This window comes from Bison bison, unplaced genomic scaffold (genome assembly GCF_000754665.1).
Source record: "Bison bison bison isolate TAMUID 2011002044 unplaced genomic scaffold, Bison_UMD1.0 scf7180017864345, whole genome shotgun sequence".
NCBI lineage: Eukaryota > Metazoa > Chordata > Mammalia > Artiodactyla > Bovidae > Bison > Bison bison.
The window spans coordinates 4296901-4305934 of record NW_011494917.1 but is presented as its reverse complement, the minus strand read 5'-3'; the positions used below and the strand labels follow the sequence as shown (position 1 = coordinate 4305934).

The window sequence follows — 9034 nt, the reverse complement described above, 5'->3', positions numbered from 1 at the left end:
GTAATGTCTCTGCTTTGTAATATGCTATCTAGGTTGGTCATAGCTTTTCTTCCAGGGAGCAAGAGTCTTTTAATTTCATGGCTGCAGTCACCCTCTGCAGTGATTTTGGAGCCCCCCAAAATAAAGTCTGTTACTGTTTCCATTGTTTCCCCATCTATTTGCCATGAAAGGATGGGACTGGATGCCATGATCTTAGTTTTCTGAATGTTGAGCTTTAAGCCAACTTTTTCACTCTCCTCTTTCACTTTCATCAAGAGGCTCTTTAGTTCTTCTTCACTTTCTGCCTTAAGGGTGGTGTCATCTGCGTATCTGAGGTTATTGATATTTCTCCCAGCAATCTTGATTCCAGCTTGTGCTTCATCTAGCCCAGCATTTCGCGTGATGTACTCTGCATATAAGTTAAATAAGCAGGGTGACAATATACAGCCTTGAGGTACTCCTTTCCCAGTTTGGAACCAGTCTGTTGTTCCATGAACAGTTGAAAAAGCAGGAAATGTTGCCGAGGTATTAAAACTCAGGAGCTGGAAGGTTGAGTTTCAACCTCAGGACTGCTACTTGTCATAAGCAATTTGAGTTGTCTTTGAGCCTTGGTTTAAAGTGACCTGCTGTTTCACTGTGCTTGTATTTTTCACTCTATTTTTGATGCAAGCCTTCCCCCACCACCAAATAATTATTGCTTAAATCCTGTAACTCTATCCCTTCAGAGATGTCGTCAAAACATATCTTTATTTTTCATCTCCCATTCCCCCCAACATATTCTACACGGCAGAGTAACCTTTCCCTGCCCTTCCATGGAAAGTTAGAAAATTCTATAGCTTTTTAGCCCTCTCTTAATTATCGACTGGGAGATTTTTGCAGAAATGCACACCTATGGTGATTTTTCTTTTGGCCAGCCAAAAATTAATTCTGTTAATCTACTAACACTTTGCAGGTTATTACATTCAATAGTTATGCCTGACACACCTGTGGTGTCTAATTTTTGTGAAATATTGTCTTCAATCCACTCTTCCATAGAAGTAAAGAGCATTCTTCAGCACTGTGAGCTTCATTTTCACTTTCTTTATCAGAATCAGTCACTAAGGTTTTTTGTCTTTTTGTGGTCTAATATTCACATTGTCTGAATCAGAACTATCTTCTGAAGAATTATCATCTTCATTAGTATACATGTTGCTTGGACAATCAGAGAAAGGATATGCATAAAATTCACCAAAAAATTCTTCTTCACTTAAAATTTCACAATGTGTCATTTTTGAAATTTTTTCACTTATAATATACACTGTGTGTGTTATTGGCTCAGTCATGTCTGACTTTTTGCAACCCCATGGACTGAAGTGCACCAGGCTTCTCTGTCCATGGGATTTTCCAGGCAAGAATACTGGAGTAGATTCCCATTTCCTTCTCCGGGGGATCTTCCCGACGCAGGGATCAAACCCTTGTCTGCTGCACTGCAGGTAGATTCTTTACCATCTGAGCCACCAGGGATACAAGGTTGGAACAAAAACCTAACATAGCAAAATGTGAATGGGAACAATAATCCTAAATTCTGTAATGAACCCTTGATTAATCTTCAGCTCTAACACCTTCGCATGGTGATGTTAATTGTATCACCCTCTACAGGTAAAGTTACCTGTTTCTAGTCAGTTGTGATTCCATCTTCAGTTCTAAGAATCTCGCTTTTACCTCCAGATTCTTGCCACTGTAAGATCTCGCCACTCCTTTAGGTTGGCACTATTGGATGGCATCTGAGCAAAAACTGCATCCCATGAAGTGATTTTTCTTTGGATTTTATTTACCAATCTGGACCCTTTTGGCTCAGCAGTAAAGAATCCACCTGCAGTGCAGGAGATGCAGGAGATGTGGGTTCGATCCCTGGGTCTGGAAGATCCCCTGGAGGAGAGCATGGTAACCCACTCCAATATTCTTACGTGGAGAATCCCATGGACAGAGCAGCCTGGAGGGCTATGGTCCATGGGGTCAGAAAGAGTAGGACATGATTGAATCAACTGAGCACGCACACATAGACAACTGGAGGCCAGCCTTTGCAGGTTTAGCTTTTCTCAGATTTAGATTTCTCAGGCACCAGTCCTTCTGTCTATAAACTTGAGGGCTGGCCCATCATCCTCCCTACTAGGCTGAGTTGAAGGAAGTAACACCCCCAAACTTTATCCCTTTGGGAGAGTGGGAATTGAGAGAATTGCAGCAACTTGTTGCAAAGAATGTCAACTTAAAAATAAATGCACAATGTGAGAGTCTCGAGTTAAGTTTTTTGGGGGGCACAATGAGGACTGCAGCACAGGAAACAGCACCCCAGAGAGCTCTGAGAAACTGCTCCAAAGAGGTGGGGTGGGGGGTGGGGGGTGGAGTTCAGTGTATCTGTGATTTTTGGTGAAGTGGAAATACATGCAATCAGGCACATATTTTTTCCAGATTTCTGCTGGTTTTGTGAAGCCTTTGCTAGTCATGAGGAGCAGCTGTTGCCATGAAAGATTTTGATGCTTTTTTAGATATGAGGAGATACAAGAACTGGGCTCTTAAATCTGGTCTGGAGAACGTCTAACCATCTGAAGACCTGTCCTGACCATTTTTCCAGTTTGCCTCATTTCTCCTCTCCACCCTGAACTCCCTTGGCAGGGGTTGAAGGTCAGCAGCACCTGATTTCATGCTTATAGAAATAGATGGCAAGCACCCTTGGCAAGTGCCAATTTGTAGTTGACAGAACTATTTTCACAAATCCTCCTCCTCTCTCCCCTATGACCACTTTTCCTGGTCTCTAAGTAAGGGGGCACAGAGCCAGGAAATGGATTTTCAAAAATGGAAGGCTCGACATAAGGTGCTCTCATTACTAAATGAGACGAAAGGCCCCCATCTTGAAGTCTGGCTGAACAGGAAGTCTGGCTGGGTCAGGAAGCTCTTTCCCTGCTCTGGTTCCTGTTGCCAATGATGAACCTGAGTTTGATGCAAGCAAGACAGGCCTTTATTCAATGGTCAGAGGATGGAGAAAGAGAACTCAAACTCCAAAGGTACTTTCTCTCTCAAGGGAGGGGAGTACGGGAATTTAAGGGTTAAGAGGCAGCCTGGTCATTAGGGCTCAAGGAAGTGGGCGGAGAATTCCCTGGGTGGAGAATTCCCTGGGTGGAGAATTCCAGTGCCAGCCCTCGTGCAATCTAATACTCCTTTGAACCCAGCAAGAATTGTGCCAGCAGAGTACAAAGACCCCCTTCCAGCGGAGATCTAAGCATGGTGATGAAGCAAAGTTAACTCCAGGACTTTATCTGCGTGGGCGTGTTCTTGTGGTCAAGTCAGAGCTAGTTGGAAGTGGTTGACCCTTGTATGTCTCAAAACACAGCTGCAAAGCACCTCTGCCGAACTCCAGTACTTCTGAAACAAACTCAGAGAGAAATCAAGGCCAGGACAGCCTTTAGCCTATTTTGCCCTCTATCTAGGATCTGGCCTGTTCAGTCTGGTTTTGTTGTGGGCCTTCCTAGCGTCCTGTTGACAAAACCCAGCTAGACTGTCCGGTTAAGACCAGTTTCTGTGCCTGGGGCCTGGGCTACATAGCATCTGACTGACCCCATCTCATTATTTGATTCTGCTGCATTGCCCTTTGGTCAAACTGGAGATAGGAAGAGTCCAGCTCACCACAACTGGAACTTGGATGTATTGTTATAGTAGTGGTATTATGGTAATTACATATTAATGGATGGTGTTACATATTAATGGTAAATTTATACCCCCATCATTGTACTCCTCCACATTTTTTATTTTTCCTTTTGTTGATTCATTTTAGTACTTTCTTGTCCCTTAATACATTTAAAAATGCCCAAGCATCTTATCTTCTAGTCAACACAAAATTTCCTTTACGTGGAACTGCAATTCAACCTCTGTTCGAATAATGAAGAGCTCGTTGTTTTGTAAGGCATTGTATTTCATTGTTAGGTTAACTTGTAAGGAATTTCATTTTAAAATTTAGAAGTAAATTCTAAAAGTATAATGATTTAATTATACAAATCCTCACATCCTGTTTTTAATTGAAGTATAGTTGATTTTACAATATTGTGTTAATTTTGGATGCATAGCAAAGTGATTCAGTTATACATTACATATTTTTCAGATTCCTAGTTTATAGGTTATGACAAGACATTGGATATAGTTCTCTGTGCTATGCACTAAATCCTTGTTGTTTATTTGTTTTATATGCAGCAGTGTGTATCTGTTTATTCCATACTCCTAATTTATCCCTCCTCCCACCCGTCCCCCTTTGGTAACCAGAAGTTTGTTTTCCGTCTGTGAGTCTGTTTCTGCTTTGCAAATAAATTCATTTGCGTTATTTTTTAGATTCCACATATAAATGATATCATATTCCCTGTCTGACTTATTTCACTCAGTATGATAATCTCTATGTCAATCCATGTTGGTGTAAATGGCAATATTTCATTCTTTCTGTATTACTGAGTAATATTCCTTTGTGTGTGTATGTTGTTTGTTGTTTAGTCGCTAAGTCGTGTTGGACTCTTTGAGATGGCATGGACTATAGCCCACCAGGCACCTCTGGCTATGTGATTTCCCAGGCAAGAATACTGGAATAGGTTGCCGTTACTTCCTCCAGGGGATCTTCCCAACCCAGAGATTGAACCCACATCTCCTGTGTCTCCTGCATTGGCAGGCAGATTCTTTACTGCTGAGCCACCAGGGAGGGAAGCCAGTGTGTATGTGTGTGTGTGTGTGTGTGTGTGTATCACATGTTCTTTATCTATCTGGTGATGCACACTTAGGTTGCTTCCATATCTTAGCTTAGTGCTGCTATGAACATTGTAATACATATATCTCTTTTCAAATTAGACTTTTCATCTTTTCCGGTTATATGCATAGGAGTGGAAATCTTGAATCATATAATACTTCTATTTTTAGTTTGTAAAAGAACTTCCATACTATTTTCCTTCATGGCTGCACCAATTTACATTCCCACCAAGAGTGCAGGAGGGTTCCCTTTTCTCCATACCTTCTCCAGCATTTGTCTATAGACTTTACCATGAGAGCCATCGGACAGGTGTGAAGTGATGACTCACTGTAGTTTTGCTTTTCATTTTTTAAATAATGAGCAATGCTGAGTGTTGAAGAAAAATTAATCTCTTTGATCTAAGAAAGAAACAAAAAATTTTATTTGAGCCAAGTTGAGTATTATAACCTAGGAAGAGCATCTCAGAGAGCTTGGAGGATGGTCCATCTGTTAGAAGTTAAGGCACGGTTATATTAAATATAAGTTTCTTTTGAGATAGAGGGTTGACTATTAAATGACATATTACTGACAGTTTACAAAATCCAGATCTATGCATCATCGTGACCCTTATAAGATCAAGAAGGAGTGTTATCTTTTAAGGAGTTGTCTTACTGATGTTAGGAGTATGTTGCTCTTTAGACAGGCATGTCTCCTGATTGGGGGTAATTCAGATGAAAGGTATGGGGGAGAGAGGAGGCCAAAGAACAGAGAAAATTTTTATGTTTAAATTTTTCCTGTCCTGCCATAAAAAATTAATTTTATTTCACATGAGTATCTTTTCCTGTGCCTGTTGGCCATCTGTATGTCTCCTTTGGAGAAATGTCTATTCAGGTCTTCTGCTCACTTTTTGATTGGGTTGTTTGGTTTTTTTAATATCAAGCTATATGAGCTGTTTGTATGTTTTATAAATTAACCCCTTGTCTGTTGCTATTTTTGCATGTATTTTCTCCTAGTCGGTAGGGTGTCTTTTCATCTTTTCATATAGTATTGTCTGCAGTCTGAGAGGATTGTGCCTCCAGCTTTGTTCTTTTTCCTCAAGACATATCCCTACTTTTTTATGAAAGTGAAAGTTGCTCAGTCATGTCCGACTCTTTGTGACCCCATGGACTATATAGTCCATGAAATTCTCCAGGCCAGAATACTAGAGTGGGTAGCCGTTCCCTTCTCCAGGGGATCTTCCCAACCAGGAATTGAACCAAGGCCTCCAGCATTGCAGGCGGATTTTTTACCAGCTGAGCAACAAGGGAAGCCCACTTCTTTATACTTCACTTCAAAAGAAATCTTTGATTTGGTCACTTTTTTGTTCAAACTTCCAAAATGGTACCCAGGATTTAAGACCTTCAGTGATCAGATCCTAGGCTGCCCATTTATCCTGGTTATATTTCCTGGTATATCCCAACGTGCGCCCCATATTCCTGCCCTCCTGGGTCACATGCCGTTCCTTGAACTCTGATTTTGTTTCCACTTACGCATCAGCACTTAACACCATTTCATCTCCAGTTCACTTGCCAAAATTCCATCTGTCTTAGTGTTAGGCCATTCACTGCCCATTCCACCAGTCAAATCCTACCTATTTCAAAAGTCCAGCTCAGAATGTCTCCATCCTCTGACTACCCCAGGCAACAGTAACTTCGGATGTTACATTCTTATAGCAGAGTATTGATACCATTTGTATAGCAATTTTTCATGTTTTATCTCGCACAGTAGGCATTTGTACTTCTGTGGGTTAGTTTCCCCAGGAAGCAGGCTCTGAGATAGAGATTAGCATGTAGGGAATTTACTGGAATAGGATCTCAGGGGCAACATGTGTGGAGGAATAAAGGAAGGAGATACGAGCTGAGGAGGAATTGAACTGTGATGCAGTCTTAACAAGGGCCTCAGCTGTGCCTTCATGACAGATTCTTAAAGACATCAACCGTAAAGATGTCAGGATGGTTGGTCTAATGAGAACCTACTGTGTAACACAGGGAACTACTCGGTGGTCTCTGGTGACCTACATGGAAAGGAAATCCAAAAAAAAAGAGGGGTATATGTGTACATAATAGCTGATTCACTTTGCTGTACAGGAGAAAATAACACAGTATTGTAAAGCGAATAGACTCCAATAAGAAAAGGAAAAAAAAAAAAAAAAAAAACCCACCTCTGCATGCGTAATTATTCCTCTTTCCCAGTGGGCAGAGTGACCTGAGTAAACAGCCATAGCTTTCTTTCGGAAAGGACTGAGGAAGCACGTTCTCTCTACCGCAGCAGGTCTTTCTTTGTGGGGACCTGACTCCTCCCTCAGGCAAGAGATCCTGGGCTAAGAAGTGGCCCAGGCCTGGGAGCTGGACAGTGGATTGAGCGTTTTGACTAGTTCAACTGTCCTTAGCCACTGACACCCTCCCTGACTTCTTTCGACTGTAAAGATTGAGCAATACCTTTGTTGGCTGCCCTCTTTCTTGCCCCTAAGAACTCTGTGTTCTCTTAACTAATTCCAGTTTTCTGAGGGTCACGTCCCTCTGGGTACCACTCTGACCTTGCTGCTTTTTATAATAATTGTGTCCAGCGTGTTACAGCCGGTTAAGCACTGCCACCTGGCTTTAAAGCAAAGCAATCTCATCATCCCCGTTGCTATCAGGACTTCTCTCTGTAGTGTCATCTCTGACCATCAGCCTTCAGCGTCTACTCCTACCTCCCCCGACTGGTTTCCAAACTAATACCTAGGGTTAAGTCATGACAGATCTGGGTGTCCAAGTGCTGAGTGTGTTAATAAGAGAAAAGATCTCTGTCCCTAAAGGGCTGCATTTGCCCATGATACTAGATTTGACATTCTAGTTAGAGCCTTGGGAGGTGGTGCTAACGCGACCAGGATGACTCTTGGAAGCTTGGAGAAAATAATGGCCTGCTCTAAGTGAACCAGGAATGTCAGAACTATTGTGGCAGATGTTGAAAAGGGGGATCAAAATGTTCCTAGGGCATGGGACTTCCCTGGTGGTCCAGCAGCTAGGACTCCGTGTTCCCAATGTAAGGGGGCCCAGGTTCCATCCCTGGTCAGGAAACTAGATCCCACGTGCCATAACTAAAGATCCGGCATGCCGCATTGAAGGCTGAAGATCCCATGTGCTGCAGCAAAGACTCAGTGCAGCCAAATAAATAAATACTAAAAAAAATTCCAAGGGCAGGATATGCCAGAATAAAAGTACTATGGAAGGCTAGGAAAGTCACCAGTAACTATGTTCCAGTGATGAGCCAGAGACATTTGAAAACAATAAAGAATGTGCTTGTGAGAGGGCCACCAGCATTGTTAAGAAGCTTGGTAGTGTTTTTTTTCACAGCCAGAGTAACTTTTTTAATGTAGTTTCCCCCTGATTAAAAAATAAAGAGTTCTTTTTGGTTAGAGAAGTAAACAATATGGAAAATTATACAATTAGGAAGAAAAACACTGAAATTTCATCACCCTGAGAAGATATCACATTCTGGTGATTGTTCTTTCATGCATTTCTCTATACATTTATGTGAAAGCAAAAGTCACTCAAAAAGTCATGTCCGACTCTTTGCGACCCCATGGACTGTACAGTCCATGGAATTCTCCAAGCCAGAATATTGGAGTTCCCTTCTCCAGGGGACCTTCCCAACCCGGGGATGGAACGCAGGTCTTCTGCATTGCGGGTGGATTCTTTACCAGCTGAGCCATCAGGGAAGCCCAAGAATACTGGTATGGGTAGCCTATCCCTTCTCCAGCAGATCTTCCCAACCCAAGAAAGGGTCAAACCAGGGTCTCCTGCATTGCAGGTGGATTCCTTACCAGCTGAGCTACCAGGATACCTGTGTACAATTTCACATTAGTTGAGTATCATCTCTCATGTGGAAGTATGGAGACCTTTCTTTTAATAACAATCTTTATTTGCTCCCTCTACTAACCTACCCAGTCCAATGATGGTGGTCATTCCCCACCATCCAAATCAACGTTAACAACGGGCTGTCCATTTGTTTAGAACTTTTCTCCTGTTTTCAACACTTAATAATTTTCTTTTTGCTTTCCAACTTATTATTTTACAAAAATGGGATAATATTTAATACAATTCTCCACTTATTTCTTTCTTCGGTCTCTTAATAAATAACGTAAATCTCCCTTAGGTTAACTGTTCTATTTATTTAATTTAATTTATTTATTTGGCCATGCCATGGAGCATGCAGGATCTTAGGTTCCCCTACCAGGAATCGAACCTGTGCCCCCTGCATTGGGAATGCAGAGTCTTAACCACTGGACTATCAGGG

At 41.9% G+C, this 9034-nt stretch overlaps 1 protein-coding gene and 1 non-coding gene across 3 annotated transcripts in view; one reads left to right on the top strand and one right to left on the bottom strand.

Annotated features, from left to right (window-relative positions):
• Positions 1-9034, top strand: part of CPB2 (carboxypeptidase B2 (plasma)) — a 59008-nt gene that overhangs the window by 5471 nt on the left and 44503 nt on the right. The window lies entirely within an intron of this gene.
• Positions 8963-9034, bottom strand: TRNAG-CCC. Its single transcript has one exon. It is a non-coding gene; the product is annotated as a tRNA-Gly (tRNA).